General features: G+C 42.4%; 1 pseudogene; it reads left to right on the forward strand.

Annotated features, from left to right (window-relative positions):
* The first annotated feature begins 609 nt into the window (after positions 1 to 609).
* On the forward strand, positions 610 to 1,374 carry LOC100433563 (small ribosomal subunit protein eS6-like; annotated as a pseudogene).
* Positions 1,375 to 9,057: the final 7,683 nt, after the last annotated feature.

Here is a 9,057-nt window from a genome sequence, read left to right on the forward strand (position 1 = left end):
TATACAAAATAAACTGATGCGTTCTCTTGGATTTAGTGACAATGCTTCTCGAAATTTGTACCAAGATAAAATATCAGACGGGTGAACAAAAAATGAATGGATAAGATGTTCATCTCAACATTGTTTGAAGTACTATATAATGGCTATATTACATAACTTCATATAGTGGAACACTGTGGCCATAAAAATGATGGTGAAGATTGTGTTTATTGCCATGGAAAGCTATCCATGCAATATTATTGTTGTTATTATTTTAAATAGAGATGTGATCTTGCTGTGTTGCCCAGGCTGGAGCACAGTGGTGTGATCATAGCTCACTACAGCGTTTAACTCCTGGACTCAAGCAATCCTCCCACCTCAGCCTCCCGAGTAGCTGGGACTACAGCATACTCCACCATGCCCTGATAATTACAAAAATTGTTCAGTGACAGGGTCTCACTATATTGCCCAGGCTGCTCTCAAACTCCTGGGCTCAAGCAGTCCTCCCGCCTCAGCCTCCTGAGTAGCTGAGACTATAGGCATGTGCTACCATGTCCAGCTGATGCAATATTATTAAGTTAAAAATGCAGGCTACAGCTCTTTTTCATGGTGGCTTGAAAGTGATCAGCTGCTTCAAGATGAAGCTGAACATCTCCTTCCCGGCCACTGGCTGCCAGAAACTCATTGAAGTGGACAATGAACACAAACTTCATATTTTTATGAGAAGTGTATGGCCACAGAAGTTGCTGCTGATGCTCTGGGTAAAGAATGGAAGGGTTATGTGGTCTGAATCAACAGATCAACAGTGGGAATGACAAACAAGGTTTCCCTATGAATCAGGGTGTCTTGACCCATGGCCGTGTCCACCTGCTGCTGAATAAAAGGCATGCCTGTTACAGACCAAGAAGAACTGGAAAAAGAAAGCAAAAATCTGCATGTGGTTGCATTGTGGATACCAATCTGAGCATTCTCAACTTGGTTATTGTAAAAAAAGGAGAGAAGGATATTCCTGGACTGACTGATACTACGGTGCCTTGTCGTCTCGGGCCCAAAAGAGCTAGCAGAATCTGCAAACTTTTCATTCTCTCTGAAGATGATGATGTCCACCAGTGTGTTGTAAGAAAGGCTTTAAACAAAGAAGGTAAGAAACCTAGGAGCAAAGAACCCAAGACTAAGTATCTTGTTACTCCGCGTGCACTGCGGCACGAGCGGTGGCATATTGCTCTGAAGAAACAGAGAATTAAGGAAAATAAGGAAGCAGCTGCAGAATATGCTAAACTTTTGGCCAAGAGAATGAAGGAGGCTAAAGAGAAGCATCAAGAACAGATTGCCAAGAGACGCAGACTGTCCTCTCTGCGGGCTTCTACTTCCAAGTCTGAATCTAGTCAAAAATAAGATTTTTTGAGTAACAAATAAATAAGACAGACTAAAAAAAATGCAGGTTACAAATTGTCATTTAATATCTCATTTAAATAAAGATATGATAAAGAAAAGCATGGAACATATTCACTGAAATGATGATTATCTCTAGACAGTGTGATTATTTGTGATCCTTATTATCTGGTTGTGTGACCTTGAGAAAAAAACTTAGCCCCTCCATACCTCTCAGTTTCATCATCAGCAAAATGATGGCAATAATATTTCCTACCTCATGGGTAATATGAGGAATTCAACATATTTACATATGTAAAGCATTTAGAAGAGCGCTGAACACATCACACATACTAAAAAACTATTAGCTATCATACTCATTATCCTAATTGTCCATATTTTCTAATTTTATGATTGTGTATGTGTTAATTTTATAACCAGTAAAGACAATAAACTACTTTTTTCAAAAAGATAGCTCTCACAGAAGAGAAGGGAATTAAATTCATTCCTATCTATAAAAATAGTGGACGGGCGGGTGGCTCATGCCTGTAATCCCAGCACTTTGGGAGGCCAAGGCGGATGGATCACCTGAGGTCAGGAGTTCAAGACCAGCCTGGCCAACATGGCGAAACCCCATCTCTACTAAAAATACAAAAAGTAGCCAGGCGTGGTGGCATGCGAATGTAATCCCAGCTACTTGGGAGGCTGAGGCAGGAGAATTGCTTGAACCTGGGAGGCGGAGGTTGCAGTGAGTGAGATCACATCACTGCACTCCAGCCTGGCAACAGAGCAAGACTCTGACTAAAAAGAAAAAAAAAAAAGAATAGTAAGCCACTTAATTCCCATTTATCCCAAAAGTTAAAATAGTCAGATGCTTTTTAAAAATTATTATTATACTTTTTATTATACTTTATTATAGGTATATGTGTGCCATGTTGGTTTGCTGCACCCATGAACTCGTCATTTACATTAGGTATTTCTCCTAATGCTATTCCTCCCCCAGCCCCCAGCCCCCGAACAGGCCCCGGTGTGTGATGTTCCCTGCCCTGTGTCCAAGTGTTCTCATTGTTCAATTCCCACCTGTGAGTGAGAACATGTGGTATTTGGTTTTCCGTCTTTGTGACAGTTTGCTGAGAATGATGGTTTCCAGCTTCATCCATGTCCCTGCAAAGGACATAAATTCATCCTTTTTTATGGCTGCATAGTATTCCACGGTGTATATGTGCCACATTTCCTTAATCCAGTCTATCATTGTTGGACATTTAGGATGGTTCCAAGTCTTTGCTATTGTGAATAGTGCCGCAATAAACATACATATACATGTGTCTTTATAGTAGCATGATTTATAATCCTTTTGGTATACACCTAGTAATGGGATCACTGGGTCAAATGGTATTCCAGTTCTAGATCCTTGAGGAATCACCACACTGTCTTCCACAATGGTTGAACTAGTTTACCCTCCCACCAACAGTGTAAAAGTGTCCCTATTTCTCCACATCCTCTCCAGCATCTGTTGTTTCCTTACTTTTTAATGATTGCCATTCTAATTGGCATGAGATAGTATCTCATTGTGGTTTTGATTTGCATTTCTCTGATGACCAGTGATGGTGAGCATTTTTTCGTGTGTCTGTTGGCTGCATAAAAGTCTTCTTTTGAGAAGTGTCTGTTCATATCCTTCGCCCACTTTTTCATGGGGTTGTTTTTTTCTTGTAAATTTGTTTGAGTTCTTTGTAGATTCTGGATATTAGCCCTTTGTCAGATGGGTAGATTGCAAAAATTTTCTCCCATTCTGCAAGTTGCCTGTTCACTCTGATGGTTTCTTTTGCTGTGCAGAAGCTCTTTAGTTTAATTAGATTGCATTTGCCTATTTTGGCTTTTGTTGCCATTGCTTTTGATGTTTAGTCATGAAGTCCTTGCCCATGCCTATGTCCTGAATGGTATTGCCTAGGTTTTCTTCTAGAGTTTTTATGGTTTTAGGTCTAACGTGTAAGTCTTTAATCCAATCCATCTTGAATTAATTTTTTGTATAAGGTGTAAGGAAGGGATCCAATTTCAGCTTTCCACATATGGCTAGCCAGTTTTCCCAGCACCATTTATTAAATAGGGAATCCTTTCCCCATTTCTTATTTTTGTCAGGTTTGTCAAAAATCAGATGGTTGCAGATCTGTGGTATTATTTCTGAGGGCTCTGTTCTGTTCCATTGGTCTATATATCTGTTTTGGTACCAGTACCATGCTGTTTTAGTTACTGTAGCCTTGTAGTATAGTTTGAAGTCAGGTAGCGTGATGCCTCCAGCTTTGTTCTTTTGGCTTAGGATTGTCTTGGCAATGCGGGCTCTTTTTTGGTTCCATATGAACTTTAAAGTAGTTTTTTCCAATTCTGTGAAGAAAGTTATTGGTAGCTTGATGGGGATGGCATTGAATCTATAAATTACCTTGGGCAGTATGGCCATTTTCATGATATTGATTCTTCCTGTCCATGAGCATGGAATGTTCTTCCATTTGTTTGTGTCCTCTTTTATTTCATTGAGCAGTGGTATGTAGTTCTCCTTGAAGAGGTCCTTCACATCCCTTGTAAGTTGGATTCCTGGGCATTTTATTCTCTTTGAAGCAATTGTGAATGGGAGTTCACTCATGATTTGGCTCTCTGTTTGTCTATTATTGGTGTATAGGAATGCTTGTGATTTTTGCACATTGATTTTGTATCCTGAGACTTTGCTGAAGTTGCTTATCAGCTTAAGGAGATTTTGGGCTGAGATGATTGGGTTTTCAAAATATACAGTCATGTCATCTGCAAACAGGGACAATTTGACTTCCTCTTTTCCTAATAGAATACCCTTTATTTCTTTCTCTTGCCTGATTGCCCTGGCCAGAACTTCCAACACTATGTTGAATAGGAGTGGTGAGAGAGGGCATCCCTGTCTTGTGCCAGTTTTCAAAGGGAATGCTTCCAGTTTTTGCCCATTCAGTATGATATTGGCTGTAGGTTTGTCATAAATAGCTCTTATTATTTTGAGGTACATTCCGTCAATACCTAACTTATTGAGAGTTTTTAGCATGAAGGGCTGTTGAATTTTGTCAAAGGCCTTTTCTGCATCTATTCAGAAAATCATGTGGTTTTTGTCGTTGGTTCTGTTTATATGATGGATTACGTTGATTGATTCACACATGTTGAACCAGCTTGCATCCCAGGGATGAAGCCATCTTGATCGTGGTGGATAAGCTTTTTGATGTGCTGCTGGATTTAGTTTGCCAGTATTTTATTGAGGATTTTTGCATCAATGTTCATCAGGGATATTGGTCTAAAATTCTCTTTTTTTGTTGTGTCTCTGCCCAGCTTTGGTATCAGGATGATGCTGGCCTCAAAAAATGAGTTAGGGAAGATTCCCTGTTTTTCTATTGATTGGAATAGTTTCAGAAGTAATGGTACCATTGCCTTTTTGTACCTCTGGTAGAATTCGGCTGTGAATCCGTCTGGTCCTGGACTTTTTTTGCTTGGTAAGCTATTAATTATTGCCTCAATTTCAGAGCCTGGTATTGGTCTATTCAGGGATTCCAGTTCTTCCTGGTTTAGCCTTGGGAGAGTGTATTATCCATTTCTTCTAGGTTTTCTAGTTTATTTGTGTAGAGGTGTTTATAGTATTCTCTGACGGTAGTCTGTATTTCTGTGGGATCGGTGGTGATATCCCCTTTATCATTTTTTATTGCGTCTATTTGATTCTTCTCTCTTTTCTTCTTTATTGCTCTTGCTAGCGGTCTATCAATTTTGTTGAAACCAGCTCCTGGATTCATTGATTTTTTGAAGGGTTTTTTGTGTCTCTATTTCCTTCAGTACTGCTCTGATCTTAGTTATTTCTTGCCTTCTGCTAGCTTTTGAATGTGTTTGCTCTTGCTTCTCTAGTTCTTTTAATTGTGATGTTAGGGTGTCAATTTTAGATCTTTCCTGCTTTCTCTTGTGGGCATTTAGTGCTATAAACTTCCCTCTACATACTGTTTTAAATGTGTCCCAGAGATTCTGGTATGTTGCGTCTTTGTTCTCTTTGGTTTCAAAGAACATCTTTATTTCTGCCTTCATTTCGTTATGTACCCAGTAGTCATTCAGGAGCAGGTTGTTCAGTTTCCATGTTGTTGAGCAGTTTTGAGTGAGTTTCTTAATCCTGAGTTCTAGTTTGATTGCACTGTGGTCTGAGAGACAGTTTGTTATAATTTCTGTTCTTTTACATTTGCTGAGGAGTGCTTTACTTCCAACTATGTGGTCAATTTTGGAATAAGTGCGATGTGGTGCTGAGAAGAATGTATATCCTGTTGATTTGGGGTGGAGAGTCCTGTAGATGTCTATTAGGTCTGCTTGATGAAGAGCTGAGTTCAATTTCTGGATATCCTTGTTAACTTTCTGTCTCATGGATTTGTCTAATGTTGACAGTGGGGGGTTAAAATCTCCCATTATTATTGTGTGGGGAGTCTAAGTCTCTCTGTAGGTCTCTAAGGACTTGCTTTATGGATCTGGGTGCTCCTGTATTGGGTGCATATATATTTAGGATAGTCGCTCTTCTTGTTGAATTGATCCCTTTACCATTATGTAATGCCCTTGTCTCTTTTGATCTTTGTTGGTTTAAAGTTTGTTGTATCAGGGACTAGGATTGCGACCCCTGCTTTTTTTTTGTTTTCCATTTGCTTGGTAGATCTTTCTCCATCCCTTTACCTTTGGTCTTTGATGTTGGTGATCTACAGATGGGGTTTTGGTGTAGATGTCCTTTTTGTTGATGTTGGTGCTATTCCTTTCTGTTTGTTAGTTTTCCTTCTAACAGTCAGGTCCCTCAGCTGCAGGTCTGTTGGAGTTTGCTGAAGGTCCACTCCACACCCTGTTTGCCTGGGTATTGCCAGCAGAGGCTGCAGAACAGCAAATATTGCAGAACAGCAAATGTTGATGCCTGATCCTCTGGAAGCTTCGTCCCAGAGAGGCACCCACCTATATGAGGTGTCTATCGGCCCCTACTGGGAGGTGTCTCCCAGTTATGCTACACAGGGACCCACTTGAGGAGGTAGTCTGTGCATTCTCAGAGCTCAAATGCCGTGCTGGGAGAATCACTGCTCTCTTCAGAACTGTCAGACAGGGAAGTTTAAGTCTGCAGAAGCTGTCTGCTGCCTTTTGTTCAGCTATGCCCTGCCCACAGATGTGGAGTCTATAGAGGCAGTAGACCTTGCTGATCTATGGTGGGCTCCACCCAGTTCGAGCTTCTCGGCCACTTCGTTTACCTACTCAAGCCTCAGCAATGGCAGATGCCCCTCCCCCAGCCAGGTTGCCACCTTGTAGTTTGATCTCAGTCTGCTGTGCTAGCAGTAAGCAAGGCTCCGTGGGCATGAGACCCACCGAGCCAGGCACAGGAGAGAATCTCTTTGTCTGCCAGTTGCTAAGACCTTGGGAAAAGTGCAGTATTTGGGTGGAAGTGTCCTGTTTTTCCAGGTACAGTCGGTCCTGGCTTCCCTTGGCTAGGAAAAGGAAATCCTCCGATCCCTTGTGCTTCCCCGGTAAGGCAATGCCCCACCCTGCTTTGGCTTGCCCTCCATGGGCTGCACCCACTGTCCAACCAGTCCCAATTAGATGAACCAGGTACCTCAGTTGGAAATGCAGAAATCACCCATCTTCTGCATCGATCACGCTGGGAGCTGCAGACCAGAGCTGTTCCTGTTCAGCCACCTTGGAAAACAAGTCACAGTCAGATGGTTTTAATGTCCAATTTTTGTTATCTATTCTAGATAAGAATTCACTTAACATATGCATTAGTCTATTCTTGCATTGCTATAAAGAAATACCCGAGGCTGGGTGATTTATAATGAAAAGAGATGTAATTGTCTTATGGTTCGGCAGGCTTTAAGGAAGCATAGTGCTGGCATCTGCTTCTGGTGAGGCCTCAGGAAGGTTACAATCGTGTTGGAAGGCAATTGGGATCCAGCACGTCACATGGAGAGAACAGGAGCAAGAAAGAGAGGGAGGAAACGCCATGCCCTTTTTAAAATAACCAGATGTCAGGTGAACTAACAGAGTGAGAACCCACTCATCATGAAGGTGATGGTGCTGAGCCATTCATGAAAGATCTGTCCCCATGATCCAATATCTCCCACTTGGACCCACCTCCAAGATTGAGGATTACATTTCAACATGAGATTAGGAGGAGTCAAACACCCAAACCATATCATTCTCCTTCTGGCCCCTCAAATTTCATGTCCTTCTCACATTATAAAATACAGTCATCCCTTCCAACAGTCCCCCAAAGCCTTACCTCATTCCAGCATTAATTCAATCAAAAGTCCAAAGTCACATCTGAGTCTCAAGTTGAGTTCCTTTTACCTACAAGCCTGTGAAGTCAAAACAAGTTATTTACACCCAAGATACAATGGTGGTACAGGCATTGGGTAGACACTCTATTCCAAAAGGGAGAAATCAGCCAAAAGAAAGACGCAATTGGCCCCATGCAAGTCTGAAACCCAGCAGGGTAGGCATTAAACTTTAAATTCCAAAATAATTTTCCTTGCCTCCATGTCCTGTATCCTGGGCATACTGGTGCAAGATATGGGTTCCCAAAGCCTTGGGCAGATTTGCCCTTATGGCTTTACAGAATGCAATTTGTGGCTGCTCTAATGGGCTGGAGTTAAGTTTCTGTGGCTTTTTCATGCTGAGCTTGCAAGCTGCTGGTGGCTTTACCATTCTCAGGTCTGGAGGGTAGTGGCCCTCCTCCTACAGCTCCACTAGGCAGTGTCCTGCTGGGGACTCTGTAGGGTCTCAAACCCCACATTTCCTCTCAGTACTGCCCTAGTAGAGTTTCTCTGTGGGGACTCTGTGGGGACTCTGTGGGGACTCTGTCCCTACTGCAGGCTTCTGCCTGGGCATCTAGACTTTCCCATATATCCTCTGGAATCTAGGTGGGAGTTGCCAAGCCTCCTTTACTCTTGCATTTTGTACACCTGCAGGCTTAACACCATGTGGAAGCTGCCAAGGCTTATGGTGGTTTGCACTTTCCAAAGTGGCAGCTTGAGCTGTACCTGTGGCCCTGTGAGCCATGGGTGGAGCTGGAGTGGCCAGGATGCAGAGAGTGGTGTCCTAAGACTTAGCAGGGCAGCAATTCCCTGTGCCTGGCCCCTGAAATAATTCTTTCCTCCTAGGCCTCTGACCTATAATGAGAGGGGTTGCCTCAAAGGTTTCTGAAATGTCTTTAAGTCCTTCTTCCCATTGTCATGGATATTAGCACCTGGCTCCCTTTTAGTTATGCCAGTCTCTTTAGCAAGTGGTTGGTCCACAGCCTGCTTGGATTCTTTCTCTACCATAGAGCCAGGCAGAAAATTTTCCAAACTTTTATGCTCTACTTCCCTTTTAAATATAAGTTCCAACTTCTTTAAGTCATTTCTTTACTCCTTCATCTGATATAGGCTCTTAGAAGCAGCCATGCTAAATCTTTTTTTTTTTTTTTTTTTAGACAGAGTCTTGCTCTCTTGCCCAGGCTAGAGTGCAGTGGTGCTATCTTGGCTCACTGCAAGCTCTGCCTCCCAGGTTCATGCCATTCTCCTGCCTCAGCCTCCCGAGTAGCGGGGACTACAAGTGCCCGCCACCACACCTGGCTAATTTTTTGTATTTTTAGTAGAGATGGGGTTTCACTGTGTTAGCCAGGATGGTCTTGATCTCCTGATCTCGTGATCCACCCGCCCCGGCCTC

The sequence above is a fragment of the Pongo abelii genome, chromosome 9 (assembly GCF_028885655.2).
Source record: "Pongo abelii isolate AG06213 chromosome 9, NHGRI_mPonAbe1-v2.0_pri, whole genome shotgun sequence".
Taxonomy (NCBI): Eukaryota; Metazoa; Chordata; class Mammalia; order Primates; family Hominidae; genus Pongo; species Pongo abelii.